Raw genomic sequence first — 19,074 nt, forward strand, 5'->3', positions numbered from 1 at the left:
CGTTTGGTTGGGGTAGAAAAGATTACATCAGTCACCAAGCTCTGAAACCCAAATCTGAGATTTCCACTGAGTTAATTATTCTGTGCAATCCTCTGGTTTTCCAAACTTATTAGAGAGATCAGTAACAGAAATAGTTTTGAAACAACCCCCTCAATTTATACACAGTGCACTTTTAATATTATCCAGTGATTTCATACCCATTTTGCCTGATTAATTTTTCCTGTGGTGCCATACATACTTTGTATTATGGTGCCACTCTTACTTTGAATTTGCTTTGCAGACAACTCAAGTACCCCAGCAACGGTACATTTAAAGGTAGATAATGGTAGGTAAAATAACAAATAAGATGGGCTAAATCCTGATGACCTTTGATATTATCTAGGAATTCATACGGTTGCAAGTTTTAGCTGCACCCAATTTTCACAATCCAGTTTAAAATGCCTCAAAAATTAACAAGAATATTCTTATATAATTTAAACCCTACAGAGCTTCCTGAAGATTTGCTGCTATAAAATAACCCTACTTTTAAAGATGGGGGTTTTAATCTATAAAATTAGGCAAGATTGATTTATATTATATATTTATATACAATCTAATATAACTTCTAGCATCACAAACCATAACTGAACTTTCACTGGTGGAGTACCATGTTTCCAAATGCTTCCACTCGAAACAGGTTTCATAGCTTCATTTTTTTAAGCTTGGTTGTCTGGGTTTTTTTTCAAATAAAGCTCCAGTTGAGTTTTTTAAAATAAAGAAGACTCTAACCTGGGTAGGCAAAGGACTTCCACTGTGAAGTTCTTTTTGAGTCAAGTTAGTTTATAAAAGGGGATCACTCAATAAATCGTAGACAAAAGGCCAAGCTAAAATAATGGAGATTACACCCAACATGTATTCCTCTTCAGACTTGTAAAACACAGTATAGACAACCATTGAAGTATAAAAGCACACATTCAACATACTTAAAACACCATTTATACCATACATGCTGCAAATTCAATCCAGACTAGCCAAATCACAATTAGAAATAGGATGCTGCCAAATCAGAGTTTTATTCCATATGGAAAATCAATACAAGATGGAAAAACAAGTACAAGGTTTCCCTATTCAGTGCCAGATACCCTATTAGTTAACCTACAGATGCATCTTCGTAGTGCAGTGTTGGATTTATCCACAAGAAAGTGTTGATATGAATCATACTTTAGTGGTGAATTATGTAGATGTAAAAGCATGTATCACTTTCTCATCTGCAATTTCACTTTGTGTTGTTCTCTCTATTGATTTGGAAATAAAAATCCTTGTTTTGCTCAGTCCCAGTTCCATGTTCTGCCAGGCTTGCCCAACATGATCATCTCATCTGCAGCTCCTGGCTGGCCTCTCTGAGCTTTTGCTTCTGTTTAATATCTTTGTTGATGATCTGGATGACGGGTTGAGTACACCCTCAGTGAGATTGCAGACAATAAAAAATTGGGCAGGAGTGTTGATCTGCTTGAGGGAAGGAAGGCTCCTATAGACAGATCTGGGCGGGCTGGATTAATGGGCTATGGCCAACTGTATGAGGTTCAACAAGGCAAAGTGCCAGGTGCTTCCTCTGGGTCTCAACAACCCCATGCAATGCTACAAGCTTGGGGAAGAGTGGCTGGAAAGCTGCTCAGCGGAAAAGGACCTGGGGGTATTGGTCAACAGTTGCCGAATATGAGCCAGCTTGTGCCCCAGGTGGCCAAGAAGGCCAGCAGCATCCTGGCTTGTGTCAGAAATAGTGTCAGCAGGGCACAGCAGTGATCATCCCCCTGTACTTGGCACTGGTGAGGCCAAATCTCAAATACTGTGTTCTGTTTTCAGCCCTTCTCGATGAGAAAGACATTGAGATGCTGGAGTGGGTCCAAAGAACAGCAGGATCTAGAGAACAAGTCCTGTGAGAAGCTGCTGAGGGAGCTGGGGCAGTTTGGCCTAGAGAAAAGGAGGCTCAGGGAACTTACTGCTTTCTACAGCTACCCGAAAGGAGGTTGTGGCGAGGTGGGTATTGGTCTCTTCTCCCAAGGAACAAGAGACAGGACAAGAGAAAATGGCCTCAAGTTGTACCATCACCATCCCTGGAGGTATTTCAAAGATGGGTTGATGTGGCACTCAGGCACATGGTGTAGTGGTGGACTTGGCAGTGGTAGTGTAATGGTTGGACTCGATGATCTCAAGGGTCTTTTCTAACCTAAACAATTCTATGACTCCATGATTACATTACTTTAGCACCTTTTTACCTGTGTACTTCCAGAAATTCTCAACTGTTTTTTCGTAACTGAGGCTCAGGTAGCTAGGAGGGCACCTATGCTTGCCAACGCATTGCACGTAGAAGGGAATGAATTATTTAAACATTATCCATTTTCAGCAGTGCTGCATAGGTATAAAACTCTGGCATAACTTCTGTGAAGTTGTGCCAGTAGCTTTAGGGATCTGTTAAGTATTCATTGAGCATATCCCTGTAAGGGTCATTTGCACATTTTAAAAATTTACTACAGTTTATAAAACAGTAGCTATTTCAATACCTTGCTCTGTATTTCCAAGGATAAATAATAAATAATATGTCCATATTTTTTGTAAGTAATTTTAAAATTGAAGCTCTTAAACACCTATCATTCTTAGACATTTAGTAGGAGAAACACTGGAAGTGTATATTAAATTGCAGAATAAGTCTCTGTTTCAGAAGAAAAACCTGAACATGTGTATTTAAACACGCCTCTATTCAGCAAACCATTTAAACATACCAACATTCCACTGGAACTTCAAGACATACTTAAGTGGCCTGACAAATAGTAATGAACTTAAACAAATGCTTGAAGTTAAGTGCTTTGTTGAAACAGAATTTAGTGATGCAATTCCTGCCCTGTAAATGATTAAATAGATGTAGGTGAAACTGTAAAGTATGGATTTACTAATGTGTCTGAGAAAACTTCTCTGTTTGGGAACTAACAATAGTTTTATGTGTGTGCCATCTTTTTACAGAGTTACACAGTTTGGTTACGTTTGGGTAAAAATTGGTATCTTTAAAAGCATGTGTAGAAAAAGATACATGATAGAGTTTTGTATAAAATCAAAAAGAGTATTTTAAAAGTACAGCTTCCTTAGCAGATGAGCATCTGCAGCATTAACGGTTCTGTCCTGATTTAGACAGTGCCATAAAGGTAGAAATAACTGGCGCAACATCTGACCTCTTGATGTTGTGAGTTTGGGGGGATATGGCCTAGATGTAGTTCCTCTTTTAATGTAGGTCTGATTGGATTATTGCTTTGGTCTCTACTAGCCTTAAAAAGCTATAGGGTAAACCACGTGAAATATGTTCTCCTATATATGAGTTGTCAAAATATTTGGATCTTACCTAATGACAAATTGGTTTATGCTAAAGCTTATGAACTAACTATAAAACACCAAGATGAAAAATACATACCACCGGTTAATTTGACCTGTGTAATGTTTGCTGAATAGTTTGTACAGAACAAAAGAAATTAAAATTTCAAGGAGAAGGGTTATTTTCTTTTTACAGCTTCTTCATGCAGTACGCCCTGCTCCCAAAGGTAATGATTCATTATCAGACCTTCTCTTGACAAAGAATATTTAATTGTAACTCTAAAAATTACTCTGTTGTTTATGTATTTCTGATTAGAATCTGATTATACCCCATTTGCGTAAACATACAATGATAGCACAATATCCATCCATGAAACTCCAAGAGGAGCTAATTACCCAAAGCTTAGACTAATTGTCAGCATAATGGACAGAGAACATGGCTTTGAAGTAGGAAGTGTTAGGAGAAATTGCCAGTTGTTCAAAGATAGCCAGCTGGATATGTAGATAGGCATGATTTCATGTGCATGTACAGCTTCTACTCGGCAGAAAGCCACCATGGTTAAAAAATGAAATAAGAAAATATGAAATCAATTTATAAAGACTCAGGTAGGAAACAAAGAAATTAATGACAGGTATTAAAATAACAAGATAAAAAAGTTACTTCCTGGAGTACTAGTGGGCAACTGTATTAAATACAGTAAAGGGTCACTTTTAATAAGCATTAGGAGGAAAAGAAAGGAAGAATCCTTCATCAATTACACTTGAAGTGCAGTAGGTAAACAGTACAAGAGATTTCTGTTCAGTATTTAGAGCAAAGGGATTATGTATCCACACGACAAAGAGGCAAAAAGAATAAATACCTCCTGCAAGAAAGCAAGCAGGTCAGGATCTGCTTGCTTCAAGTTCAAATTAAACTTCAGTCTTAACAGAGTTAGATGAGTACCTGTCTTCAGCTGCTAATAAGACATTTCCCTAGGTCATGGGTAATTCCCCAAGTGTATTGTCAAAACTGCATCAGTTTTGAAAGGCTTGAAAGGACCTATTGAATAATTAATGGTGTCATTGGTAACCATGGCAAAGAGATCCCCAATTTGGGATCTCATTAACAAAATTAGAGGCTAAAATACAATTAAGATCAGTCAACAGGGCATCCCAGAAGGTAGATCTTGCTATAGCTTTTTTTTGACAGGGACAGTGTCCGTGTTTCTTTGCTTCCTTTGAAAAATATGTAACTCTCAAGTGTTAAGGACGACTGTGCTCACATAACAGCCATTGATTCCTTCAAAGCTTTTTAGTCAATCCACAATAACACTTTGATAGAAAAGAACTTCCCTTATAAGAAATTAACATTATACAGATTAAAAACTGACTCACTGGTTGACCTCCAGATATCACTGTTAATGAAAAGACATAAACAAAGAAAATTATTGTGATGAAGTTTTTTTCCCAGAAATCAGTTATTTGGTTGATTTTGGGGGTTGGTTTTTTTTGTTTGTTTGTTGGGTCTTGGTTCTTTTTTTTTTTTGTTTCCTAATATTTTTATCAGTGATATAGACAACATAAAACATATGGGAAAGTTTGCAGATGATAGTAAATATTGGAGAGCATGTTCTACTTCTTCCAGTGGGACCGAGTCATCTCATTGAGAGTCACAGTCAACAGAAAGGCAAATTAAAAGGGCTAAATAAAATGTATTACACATGAGATCTGACAACCTTAGCTGTATCTATGGGGTAGGAGACTTGGGGTCAGAAAGAGTTTTGCCATATGAATCTTGAAAAATACAGTGCATGTGGTTTATCAGAGACTGACAAGAATTAAACTGACAAGCAGAGGAGAGGGCTCAGTCAGGGATGACTTTTCAACCTGGACATCAAATGTATAACGTTATTTGATGGCTGGAAGTTTGAAGTTGGCTAAAAACAAACTTGAAATGGGAGATGGCCTGCTAGCAGCAAACATAACTGTCAGAATAGGTTATTTGGGAAGGTGGAGGACTCACGCTTACTAAAAGTGGGTGAAAACAAATAAAAATTCTTCTCCACACATCTAGTTTAGCCATTTCAGGATGGCTAGTCATAGCACTGCCATGGCTGAGGATTCCATGAGGTTACATGTAACTGCACAGAGCAAGAGTACAAGCTCAGCACTGGCAATTTGCATTGGTCTATACTGTTTAATGACTACCTAGCACACAGTTACACAACGGCTAACTTGCTTTCAGATGATACGGAATGAGCAAACAGACACCACCATCCCCTAAGATCAGGGAATAACCGTGCACACTAGGCAGCACAAAGGTGGTTGGCTTTACTGGGCCATGTGCATGCAACACACTGCTACTCGGCCACTGGGTCAAAGAAGAGTCACATACGTATTAGTATAGAGATGTTCTTCTGCAGTCCTGGTGGAGGATGTGAGTGCTGTATCATCATAAGCATTTTCATTACATTTACAGCTCTTAATTAAGACAATGAATGCATTAAAATCTTGTATGTCTGGACTTCAGCTGGTTGGCTGCCACAGTAAGGAAAGGCTCCTTTCTGATGAACAATAGCCCAACTGTATTTTGTGGTAGAGGGTTGTCTCCCTCTGACACACTGGAAATCAGCCTCTCCTGGAGCTGGAACAGTGGGAAAAAACTCATTTTCTCATTTTCTGAAATCATATGGAGAACCTTCCTTCTCAGATGCTTGTCTGCTATGGTTTTTTCACATAAAGTGTCAAAGTGTTCAACACATTCATAAAGACAAAAAAATTGCTTCCAAGTCAGGGGTATCCTATCTGCCTTTGGAGCACAGGGCATGGGTTTTCTCTTAGTATCATCCTGAGATAAGACACAGATGAAAAAAGCAGCCAGCCCCTGCCAGGTCCTTGGCCAACCTTAGTTTCTCCTTTTGTCTGAGTATAGCATGCAAGGCTCAATCTGCTGTGGAGCAAGAAAGGTTCTGCTGTGACTGCTGAAAAGGAGTGACAAAGTCATTGGGCTGGTTTCTGTGGCTCTCTCTTGAGAAAATTTAATAGCACATGGCACATGGTGTCTGTAATCTATTGATCCACTATGGCCTTCAGTGCTGAAATAATGAAGGTTTGTAAAAGTTCCTAATAAATGTACCGTGAATGTATCTGAAGTATTATTTCCAAAATGCATCCTGAACAGATGTGTCAGATGCCAAAATTATAATATGAAAAATTTAATGTTGCATACATGAAAAAAGGCATTGCAAAACTTCTGCAGAAGCAGCAGCTTGCAGACTTAGTTTCCTTGGATGATGGCATTGCACAGACTGGGTGAATTGCTTATTGAAACCTAATGTTCCAGCATTAATTAATAAAATATTTGTTCAATTATTTTGCATGAGTTCATAAGTTGTTTCATGTTTTCTCCTTATGATGTACATCTATATATATATTAAAGAAGGAAAGAAAAGAATGATTTATAGCACTGACTATGAATCCTAATGGGCTTTCTATGTACATATAGGTGCCCACATATAGCAAATCTTCATACTCCATTGAATTTTTCTGTTGTTTTAAAAAATGAGACAGTTGAACCGACGACTTGACTGCCTTTGAAACAACAAATTAATCTTACCTGTGTAGACAGGCATAACATCAGTGAAATTATGCTAACTTTCCCTTGCTGCAGCACAGGAATATATAGATACCAAAAAGGGTAATTTGTAAAATTTCTTTTTAATTGTAGCCTTGAAAATTAAGGGGCAAAGAGAATCCATGTCTGAACTTAGGAGTTTGCCATGATCTAAATTAGGTTGTTAGATTTTTTTGGCACCTACTATTATTCAATTAAAAGCACAGCTTATGCCACTATGGGCTCAAGTTACTTCATTCCATACATCTTCCCTTACATGAAATTCCCCAAATGATTTAAGGCTCCAGAGAAAAAGTCGAACAAATCCCAATGTTTGAAATTCACGTGTGGAGACACATGAGGGCACCACTGGGCGGGGGATGGCTGCTGGTGGAAAATTGATGTCTGCTGGCACCGTCTACAGGCTAGCTCAGCTCATGATACTCCTGGCTCTAGGCAGGGGACGCGACTGGTGGCCTCAGGACAAGCCCCTGAGGTACAAGTACATCAGGGGAGTGGAGGGTGAAGACCAGAAGAATGGCGTTCATGATCCCTTAAAAGATTCAACAGATTGGCTGTAAGTATACACAAAGCTTCTGAATAACATTTTGTAAAATATGAATGGCCCTATTCATACACTTTGTTTTAATGGTAAGATATCGACAGTCTTTGTGGTATGTTATTACTAAAAGTACTAACACAAATAAGACAAAAAAACCCCCAAATCCTTGCAAATATTAAAGAGTTAATGGTATAACTTCGTCTTGCTTTCTCGTCCATTTTCTAGGCTGCACTTTTCAAAACAGGAAAATATTAACTAAGCCCCATTAAACTGATTTAGAAATTATTTTTTAAAGAAAAATGTAAAACTAATGATCCATGTTCTAATAAAAATAAGCCACTTCAGAATGTACACTGGTAAACTCTTGCTGCTAAAAAATACTCTCTATTGGTGAAGAGTATGCAAAATGAACAAGATGAGGGCAAGTGCTGGGTAGGTACTTAGGAAAGCATGAAAATTTATACTCAGTGAGTCAACAAGAAGTTGCCATTGCAACAGGATCAAATCCCACTGAGGGATTTATTGGCAAATACACTGTATGTTAGTCATCATTAATGAAGAATTACAATTCTTCTCATTTCTCCTTAGAATGATTGAATCACAAGAAGAAGACAAAATTTAGTTGGGTTAATTTGCAGAAAGAGGGGCTTGTGCAAAATCAGTTAGCAGGCACAGGAAGATGCCTGAAGAGAACAAGCACTTCACTTGATGTTTTTAAAAGCAGGGTAAAAAAACATGTTGGATTTGGCCTGCAGTATGTTTAATCCTGCTTTGCTGTGAGTAGATGCCTAATAGAAGGCCTCAGGAGATCCTGCATTTTATGATATCAGCTGTGTACTGAGTGTCTTATTGATGGAATGTACTGTTGAGGCTTTCTGCATATTTAGCAACATCTCTTTCACTTCGTTTAATGAAGATTAAAAAACAATGTGCTGGGAGAAAAAATTACAATCTCATTTATTTTCCTTAACAGAACTGCCATCCACCAAGGCCAAAATCGTACAGAGGGAAGGAATGGGCAGAGGTGTTGCTGTTGCTGTTGCTGTTCCTGGTTGCTTTATTCATGCGGCCACCTCGAGCAGGTTAAAACTAGTTTCCCGTTTGCCTTAAAATATTAGTTCATTACTCTGCTTATTACTTTAAAAGAAATAAAGGATATTCTTTTTGTCTCTCTCTCTCAGCCTCTGAACACTGAAGCAGGTAGTTGACAGGCTCACTTTCTTTCTCAGAATGTAACATGTTTTGCAGTAGCAGTTCAGTTACTGATTCTTGCAAAAGACTTCAAGGACAGATGAAAGGAATTTAGTTGAAATTGAAGTGCAGATTCCTTCTGATTTACTTCCTCCCCCTGCCTTTACATTGGGATGCTGCAGCAGTTCAGACCCACTTGGGCTGAGGCATCAGTGGCCCAGCTCCTAGCCAGGCCTGACCATCTCCTTGCTGCCTGACTTTCTGGAGAGGCTGCTCAGGGACCTGAACTGCCTGGGAATGAATAGTGGGGTTTGTCATATGAAGCTTCAGCCCTTTCAGCCCACAGAGCAGGAGTTAGCTGAGTTTGTGGGGTCCGCAGAGGATTCACAGCCAGAGTCAACAGTGCCCCAATACAGTCATGGAGTCAGCTAGGTGGGAAAAGACCTTTAAGATCATCAAGTCCAACCATTACTCCAGGACTGCCAAGACCACCACTAAACCATGTCATTCAGGGCCTCATCAAACAGGTTTTGGAACACTTGCAGGGATGGTGATTTCACCACTGCCCTTGGCAGCCTGTTCCAATGCCGGAGCACTCTTTCTGTGAAAAAAAATTTCCTAATATCCAAATTAAACCTCTCCTGGAGCAACTTGAAGCCGCTAGCTCTTGTCTGAACATTTGTTACACAGGAGAAGAGGCCAGACCTCCTTCCTCTATCCTTTCAGGTAGTTGTAGAAAGCAGCTAAACAACAGACTAAACAACCCCAGTCCCCTCAGCTGCTCCTCATCACACTTGTTCTCCAGACCTGTCAGCAGCTTCGTTGCCCTTTTCTGGACCCACTCCAGCACCTCAATGTGTCTCTTGTCGTGAGTGGCCCAGAACTGAGCACAGGATTCGAGGTGCAGCCTCACCAGTGCCAAGCATAGGGGTGATGCTCTGCTGGCCACAGATTGTATTGCTGATACAAGCCAGGACGCTGCTGGCCTTGGCTGCCTGGGCACAGCTCCACTGAACCTCACCTTGAACTTCAGAGGGCAGAGCACAGGCACAATTTGGTGGGCTGGGGGCAAACCAGGAACCACTGCAGCTCCCTCTCTCTGGAGATACTCCGTGGTTTTGAGAAAAAGGTGCCATCCCTTGCTCCAGGGAGAGCAGCCTTCTGGCTGCTGTGGGGGAACGGAGAGCCCTTGCTTGCCTGTGAACGACCATAAATTTCACGAATTCGGGCCAAAATCTGAGAAAGAGCTCTGGGAGCCAAACATGTTTGTTTTCTCCAGAAAATTGCTCACACTCATGGTGACACTTCACGGTCCCCGCAATAAAGAGGAGCCACAACACCACTATTTGCTTGAGGAAGCCTCCAACTCAGTATTTCTGCCACTCTGCCACCCCCGCCGCTGTTTTCCGAAGGAAACGCTCGGCCCCGGCCCGTGCGGGCGGGGAGGGCGGTGCGGGCTGCGGCGGGCGGGCCCAGCCCGGCCCAGGGGCGGTGCGGCGCGGCGCTCGGCTCCGGCAGGGAGGGGCCGGACCGCCCGGACGCGAGGAGCCGCCGCCGCGGCGGGAGAGGTGACAAGCGGCTGCTTGGAGCCGTCTCCGCTCGGGGGGCAGAAGCGGGTGCCCTCCGCACTGCCCCGAGCCCCGCTCTGAGGTAAGGCAACTGCCGGCGCCGCCTGGCCCCCGCGCTGCTGTGCCGCGGCGGCCGAATACCGAGTCCCGCGGCGCCTCCGTGTCCGTTCTTCTCCCCCCCACCCCACCGCGGGGCCGGGCCGCGCGGGGACGTTGCGGGTGCGCGGCGGCGAGAGTTGGGTTTCTCCGCCGCCCCGGGGAGGAGTGGCGGCGGCGGTGCCAGCGGCCCCGGGGGAGCCCGGCGGCGGCCCGTGCCCCCTCCCTGCGCGGGGAGCGGCCGCCGGGGCTCGCCCAGCAGAGCCGCTGCTGCCTGTCCCGCTGCACCTGGGCGGGCGGCGGCTGAGCCCTCCTCGGCCTCTCCTCCTGCCGCCGCAGCCGCCCCGGGAAGGAGCCCCGAGCCCGGTACTTGTGCCAGTCTCCCCTGCCCCCGCCACCCGTTTCCCTTTCGGTTCTCCACGGGAGCCGCCGACGGGGCGGGACGGGCGCTGCTGCCTGCCCGCTGCATCTGGTTCAGCAGTGATTTATGGCTCTGTTAACTCAGCGTTTGGCACGGCGCGCTTGCGGGGAGCGGCAGCGAGCGGGAGTCCGAAGTTTTTGTTACTTCTGGAAGGAAAAGGAAAAGGGTTCTTGGGGGCTGGGGACACTCCAGCGGCTTCCCCTAAATCGTCTCCTTCTTCATGCCCTCCAGCGCTGCGGCCGCGGCTCGCTGTGGTCAGCAGGGAATAGTGCTGGGCAGGTCTGGGGACGAGGCGGGGATTGCCACCAGTGAAGGTGAGCATGGCAAGACGGAAAACCTGTCACAAATTAAACATTTGTCTTACCGAAGGAAGAAAAAAAAAAAACCATCCACAAAACCCAAAACGTTTTTTTCTCACTATCACTTTTGTGTAGAAACCCTGTATATTTATTCATTGTATGTACATACATGTATGTTTATCTCTGTATGCCTGGAATATAGACACGTATTTTTTGAGACACGAGAACATTGCCTATAGGCTTCTGTTTCCAGATGTTTTGTTTTCTCTTAGGCGTCTTTGCATTTCTGCTGGGAGGGGAACAGGCAACAGTAATGTTACTGAATATGTATTTGAACAGTAGCACAGAGCAACTTGTGTGCCTTTAATTCAGCTGCAGAGGATATCCATGTGGGATTAATATACTTAAGTGATCATGTCATGCTGACGTATCTTGTTCAGACTTGTAGATTTTTAAAGCAGTGTGGACTTGTAGGTAGTAGCGGAAGTATAATTAATTTTAAACATGTGACTTGGCCCAGTGCTTATGATTTTAATGTGGTATTAGATCCTTGGTAAATAAGTATAAATTTTGCTGTCTGTTCTCCGTTTCCCCTTCGTTTGTGCACATACCACACTGTGAAAATGAAAAAAGGTACCTGTGGCAGGCCTGAGGGAGGAATATTTAAACTTTTTTAGAAAGTGCTCCGAAGTCGTCAAGGACTAACAGAAATCTTTCACACAGTTTTTGAGTTGCTGCGGCATCGGTGATGCCAACTCATAATTTGTATTTGGCATTAATGCTATTTACATACATCCAGTACAGTTGATACTGCTGCTAAAAGGCATGTAATTCTTCACACTATGGACAAGGGCCTTTTGTGTAGCATCAACCTCTTGCGCTTTTACTGGGGGTATGAACCCCGTGCAGAGCCCTGTGTTTTCTCCCTCCTATGATAAGGTGCCAGCCAGTGTTGATTGTTGGAGATCTGAGGAACAAAAGTCCAGCCGTAGTTGAGTTGAGTTGGAGCACATTCAGTCTTTGGCACTTGCTGTATTTGCTGGTGCGTGCTTTGGCTTATCCACATGCAGGTGAAATTTGGAATAGCAGTGGGCTACAGCGATGATGAGCACTAGTGCTGGCCTCTCTGTCCACAGTAACTTGTAGGACAGTGGTGGTTTCCTACAGTTGAAGAGGTGGGCTGTTTTGTTGTGGTATACCTGCTGTCACCACTGGGGTGGTACTTCTGCGCTGTGCACATCGGTGGGTGGATGACATGGGTGTGTTAGCTCAACATAGTTTCCCTCTGAAACTTTATCCCTCTTATCATTTAGGGCCGTCTCTCTAAAGAATGAGCAAGCCTGCCAAAATCTCACATCTTTGGCTTTGGTATGTCTGGGATTGTGATGTTGAAATCATCATTTGAGCATCATTTTCGTAAATTTGACTTTTACAGAATAACAGTTGTCATAAGATGATTAAAAAAGAAGTCTACTTGCAGCTAACACTTGGTGGGTGAAATCTTCATCTCTTCTACTACACCTGCTCTGTAGTTTTTCTGCTCGTTGCAGAGTCTCTGGAATTGTAGTGTGCAGTACTAAATAGGCTCTTTTTTTCCTACTAACCTAGGGATTCTTAAACTGGGGTACACCTACCATAGCAAAAGATATGTGAATCCTGCCACCAGTGGTATGTGCCTGCCATTTCTGGAACCTCCTTAGTCTTGCTTTTTCTTGGGTTAAATGCTTGATTATACGACACTGGAAAAAGTTCTGTTAGCAATTTATGGCAGGAAGAAGTAAAAGCATATTAAATTGGTATTCCCATTGCTGCCTGAATGGTGCTAGATGTTTTTGCACTATCCTCTGGGTAGCTCTTGGAATCTCAGCAACACTGCAGGATTGTTTTACTTCTTCCAGGGCTGAGTAAAATTGTGCAGCTTAATTTATTTAGGTTTGGCGTGTTCTCATGCCATGCTAGGTAAATGAACAGCCTGCTTTTATATTGCTTTCTTTCCCCCACTTTTAATAGGCTCTCAAAGGTCTTTGGAAGATTTCAGATTTTGGTCCAACCTGTCAGTAAAACTAGAAATTAAGAAAGATGAACCATTTTAAACCTGTTATCAAAGAAGTATTTTCATACTGTCAGTTATCAGGGTAGAAATCTCTCTTCACATGGCTCCAGCCAGTCCTGCAATCACATTTACTGCTCTTCTGTAATTTTTTTTCCTGGAAGTTTATTGTTAGCTCTCTGGGGCTGAAGTACTCAGGGGAGACGTGAACACGCTACCTTCATCTTTGCAGAAAAACAAAGTAACCTAACTGGCTTCCAGATATCACTGTATCTTTCTTCGTGCCCCTTTATCATAATTCAGACTCTTTCTGTTTACTTACTACTCCTTTCCAGATGCCTTTTATCAATCAGATCTTTGCTGGATCACTTTTCCCCGGATGAATTATTATTTATTTTCTCAGAGACATACAAGAAATAAAATGCCTGATGACATTTTCTTCCCCTCTCCCCCATTACCTTTCTTCAGTGTTCTCCCACGTTCATTTGCAACTTTATGTAAGTAGAGCTAGTTAGAAAGTGTTCATTAAAATGTCATTTAAGTGAAAGGAAGAGTGTTGATCAAAAATGCTTTTCAGCTTCAAGTCACTTATTTCTGGTGAATAAACCTTCAAAAACAAAAATAATCTCTTTCTTTTCTACTGTTGCTATTTCCCCTGTGCTTTTTGCTGTCTTGATCATTTTAGTTGGATTATTTGTGATAACTGGGTTTGACATAATCAATTTTTTTACAGCTTCAGAGAAACACAGTATTGAAACAGTCAGCTAAAGTTGGAATTAAAATGCAGTCGGTATGGCTCAGTCAGCTGCAGGTATGAAGGAAGAATAGACCTCTTGAGAGCTTAAGGCATTGAATAACTCAACAGTTTATCTTGACTTGCAGCTGCACATGGGCATTGGATGCTGATGACAGTGATGACTGTTGGGGACTGCACCTCTGCAGAGCCCAAGGTAGACCTTCTGCTGCCGTGGATTGGGGCCACAGAGAGCTGTAAGATTGGGGATAGGTGTTTTGAGCACTATGAGAATACAGCCTGGAAGATTGGAGGATGGTGGCATGCAGGTGGGAAAGACAGCACATTCTGAAGTAATCAGATTTCCTGTACTGGAAGGTTTCACGAGCTGCCTGCAGCATACTGGAAATGGAGGACACTCTTTGCCTAGATAGAGCTGATACAGCAACACTGTTATTGAGTAACGTTTCAGTATGAAAGTATAAAGTCCAGAAATATTTCTGACCTATGACCACTTGGGATCATGTTTCTCAAAGCACAAAACCAGGGTCTGTCTGTGGCTGCAAGCTCTTGACAGTCTTCTCACCACCCAATTCCAGGTTTAGGTTTAATTTCAGCTACTCCTTGTTTTTGTGGTGCTGCAGCTGCTCAGGCTGAAGGATAAATAGGTCTGTTGTGTCTCCACGTTGAGAGAGTTTGAGACAGTTTCTGACTGGTTCACCTGGTGGTTTGATGCTGATGTTAAAAAGTAGTGTGGAGGGAATCGAGCTTTGTAGCTCCCTATAGAGGGAGGATTGAGTGGTGCGGGAGTAGCTTCCCACTGCAGCTAGATTGTACTGCTGCTTGTTTCCCCATTGCTCCTAGTTTGTAAAGGAAGGACCCAGACTATTTGTCATATTTTTGTGGGCCCTTGTAAGGTGTCCCCACCCCCTGGGAAAGAGACAAACATTTCATGCTTGGTGGTATCAAAAAGGAGTTCTGGCAGGTTGAGTGTATATCAGCCTCCTCTGAAGGGCAATAATTTTAAGTATAGGAAGGTCCGTGTCCTCTGATTTGGTGTCCCTGATGTATAGCACTACATTCATTTAAAGGAGACAGTAGTTGGCTTTGTTACTGACTTTTTTCAGGAATGGGAGATTGGGCACAAGCCAGTTATGGCTTGGGATGGTATACCCGCAGCATGTCTCTTCAGCGGTGGGAGGGCTATTTTCAAGGAGGAACGAAACTTCTGAATATGTTGTTAATGATTTAAGACTACAAAGAGTATGGGTTGAATTCACCAGTCTCAGAGAAAAAACAACTGTCTTAGGTTGAGTAGGCTACTCTTAAGGTACGAGGGTATCTAAATGTGCTCAGCTTGTGTTGTGTAAGCTGTTGGTGGGTGTGGGTGACGTGCATTTTTGTTACCCAAGAAGGCTTTCCAGAGCACAGGGTTTTAATGAAGTAGAGCATTTCTTTGCAGTGCAGGATGTCTATATGTACATTGTAGGTCCTGAGCATTGAAGGCCTTAGCATCAAAGTGGTTTTGGGGTGTGTTTCTGGAGAAGTCATTGATCAGCGTGGGGTTCCCTGAGCCTTTTTGTCCTGCTGGCTGTTATAAATTGAGACCATAACGGATCATAATCCAATTAGAATTTTATTAATTATAGCAAGTAGAATATGAGCAAAGACAGCGCTGGACGGCAGGGGAGTCTGCGCTCCGCCTACTGCCGTACTGAGCAGTTCAAAAAGCCCTCCCTTATACATCTTTTACTTCCGTGTTCATGACGTAGTTGAGGTACTCTGCGCATGCTTCAGCTGTTGCTAGGGGGTCGACCTCTGCCTCCCGGTGGTCGGTGAGGCCGAAGTAAGAAGTTTTCCTCCTTTGTTCCATAGTTGACCCTTCATTTATGTCCTTATATGGAGTGGTTTGTCTTATTTCTGCCAGTTCCTGGAACATCTTGCAAGCCAGTTTCTGTAACACCTTGTGGTCATCTTATGTTTGCATAAACGGTTTCTGGTTTAATTGGTGTAAGCGATTGTGGTTTATCTTATCTTGCATAAACTGTGTCCGTTAACTGTGTGCATAAGCAATTTCATATCTTTTGTTGTCTAACCTTTATATTGGGTTTAACATATATATACCTAACATATATCTTAATAAACAATACCTTATTCTTTAGTTTTTCACAATCCCCCCTTTTTCTTTTTATCCTATTATTGTTTATTAGATGCTGCTTTCATTCTCAGCACTGCAAATAAACCTTTTTCCACAATCCCAACATTTATCACAACACTCACAGGGTAATACCTCACAATTACAATCAGTGTAGCCCCTACGTGGCATAATATATTCACAACAATCTTCATCCTCATCAATAGATACACTTTTATAATTTGCCCCAGACCTCGTAGTTAAAATAAGCAGTTTAGCTATGTCAAATCATTCCCTAATAAAGTGTAAAATATAGCATAATATACAAGGCCCAAATATAAGTCCCAAAATCAACATGATAAGCGGTCCTGCTAAAGTGGACAACAAAGTGGTTAGTCAAGGTGAAACATTAAACCAGTTTTCATACCATGACCTGCCCACTTCACGATCTTTTTTACGTTGATCTAACCTTTTCCGGAGTTCAGACATGGTGTCCTGGACTACTCTAGTATGGTCAGCCAAAGAACAACATTCTTCATTGAGAGCTACACATAACCCTCCTTCTTTTAAGAACAATAGATCTAATCCTAAACAGCAATCACTAAGATTAAATTTTCCACAGACCACTCCTTCTTGAGCCAACAGGCAATCTAAAACCACACGATTCTGATATATTGCAGTTTTCATTTTAGTATTTTGCTTTGCAATTAATCCTAATGCTTTTTCTGTTTTATTTACTACTATTTCTACCACAGCTTGTGACCTTATAATTCTACTCAACATCCATATAGGAGTTCTGTATCCCCAGGATGCATCTTCGGCCCAAGTTGCCAAATCATAATAGATTATTCATTCAGGTGGCCACTCATTGTCTTTCCATTTTGTAGCTCTCTTTTATATTGTTTTCTCCTTAATAAGAAGAAATTAGGTCTGATCATTCCTAATATACATGAACCTGTCCAATTTTGGGGTAAAAATGCAAAAGTTATTTTACCACAGATTCAATAATATCCATTTGGAGTAGGCCAACTGTTTGGTATGTTAGTTCCATTAGTCCAGTTACTGAATTGGTGATTTATTTCTATGGGATTTCCCCATCTTCCCCAGTCTTTCTTTGCTCTCTTCCACATATAACCCCCTTCACAAAGTAAATTTCTTATTGGTTTTACACCATTTTCTAAATGTTGCCAACAACTTTTTCCGATTATACCCATTTGCAAGATCCATTGTTGTCTCCTTTTGTTTCCTTTTCGATTTTTCCAGATTGTAGGGTCGCTTATATTACTCTCCATTGCCTCCCAGGCCCATCTCTTTCCCTGGTTAGTTCCCCTACAAACATAGCAGTTAGTTACATTCAATGCTTTAGATATATTTTCAGCAAGATTTACAAGGAGATTTTTAGCAACTGTGAGAATTTCATATTGGACTCCAGTTTTTTTTTTTTGATCTTAATACTAATAATCACAGCTGGGTCTTCCCCAGTTCCATATATTTTAAGTCCAATTTTAGTTACTTGCTTCTGTTTCCAATTTTTTTCAAATCTATGAGAGTTAAATTTATTGGATTGCAGGCACGGGTTGTACAGTTATTGTTTGTTTGCATTCTTGCTATTGAAGCTTGTAAAGTCTTACATTGATAATCACATCCCTAGCCTGCAGTATCCCAGCATACACAAGACCATCCTTTTCTTCCACAGAGGTGTGATGACTGATACCTAGCTGTTTGATTAGGTACATAATCAGGATTTATATGACATTGGTATCCACCTGGGCAAATATATTTTAGTTGGCTACTGTAGTACTGCCTCCACTCTGAACTTCCACTATGAGTATCTAAATCATCATCTATAATATCACATGCATCAAAAATTATTGACAGTGAGGTACTCAAATTGGTTATAACTTCATTATAACTTATTCCAATTAATCTTCCTTCTGAATTTGTTCTCACTGAGTTTGATTGTAGATGCAACTGCCTGTCTTTGTTCCTTTGCATTCATAAAAGGTGTGGTAGACCAGCATTTGAGAGGTTACTCTCCCTTGTCTAGTTGTGGTAATGCATTCACTACAGTTGTTGTGAATGATTTTAGAAGCCACGGCATCTTCCCATATGGTTCCTATCAGAACCGACACCAAAAGAGGTCCGGTCAGGATCATAGTGCTCAGCGGTCACAGCCCCAGGGGTTGCAGCCCTCGGCAGACCTTTTCAGCTGCAGCACCGATTCCCTCCGGTCTTGCCCTCTCTGGTAGGTTAAAAGTATATTCCCTGTCGGCTACTATGACAGTAGTATTTGACCCACAACAACTGTTCCAACGAGGTGGTAATTTCACACCGAATGCAAAAGAACTGTAATTGATTCCTCAAAAATTGTTCATGGTCTCTCCTATGAGTAATAATATGCTTCAAACAATTGGGACACTTGGCTCTAATATACAAATTGCAGTGTTTGCATATAGGAGGACATGGACTAATACTGGCCCTTATCCTATGGTTTCTTAAAATAATTTCAACTATATCTTCATTTCCCATATCAGATTTACAGGAGTCAATATGAATTCTCTCAGTTACTTATCCAAGTCCTCTAGAGGGTCAGCTTGGCGTCTCTGGGTTCAGTCACAACTTTCCATTCCTTTATGGGTCCTTTTACTCGAGACGCATGTGTCCACCTTTTTTCAGCAGCTCTTATCGCCGTTTCTGTAGTTAAAAGAACAAGAAATGGTCCCTCCCAACGAGGGGATAAACTCTCTTCTTTTCAGCTTTTATGTAATTCTAGTTCTAATTCATTCACTGCAGCAGCTCCATGGCACTCCCCTCCAGGGCAGTCTCACTTCCAGGGTCCAGATTCCCCATAGCACACACACAGATCCGGTTCCACAGAAAAGCCTACTCCCCCACCTCTGTTCAACATTCCTTCTCCACCAGTTTTAAAGCAACCGCTTTCTTTTTATCCACTTTCCATGTTTCCTCCTTTACTCCCAGTCCACATTTATCCAACAACCCTTCAGTCCCATCTATCAACATGTCTGTTTCCATTTGTTTGCCTATCCCGGCACCCATCCCATGCTCAAACACAGGAGCTGCTCGAGCTT

At 42.0% G+C, this 19,074-nt stretch overlaps 1 protein-coding gene across 4 annotated transcripts in view; it reads left to right on the plus strand.

Annotated features, from left to right (window-relative positions):
* Window positions 1–10,214: 10,214 nt before the first annotated feature.
* Window positions 10,215–19,074, plus strand: part of MBNL2 (muscleblind like splicing regulator 2) — a 118,064-nt gene continuing 109,204 nt past the window's right edge. For all 4 annotated transcript variants that reach the window (XM_034071416.1, XM_034071399.1, XM_034071434.1 and 1 more), the window contains exon 1: window positions 10,215–10,334. The gene's annotated coding sequence lies outside the window, so the exon portion shown is untranslated. The remainder of the gene's footprint in view (window positions 10,335–19,074) is intronic.

The sequence above is a fragment of the Melopsittacus undulatus genome, chromosome 2 (genome assembly GCF_012275295.1).
Source record: "Melopsittacus undulatus isolate bMelUnd1 chromosome 2, bMelUnd1.mat.Z, whole genome shotgun sequence".
NCBI classification, from domain to species: Eukaryota; Metazoa; Chordata; class Aves; order Psittaciformes; family Psittaculidae; genus Melopsittacus; species Melopsittacus undulatus.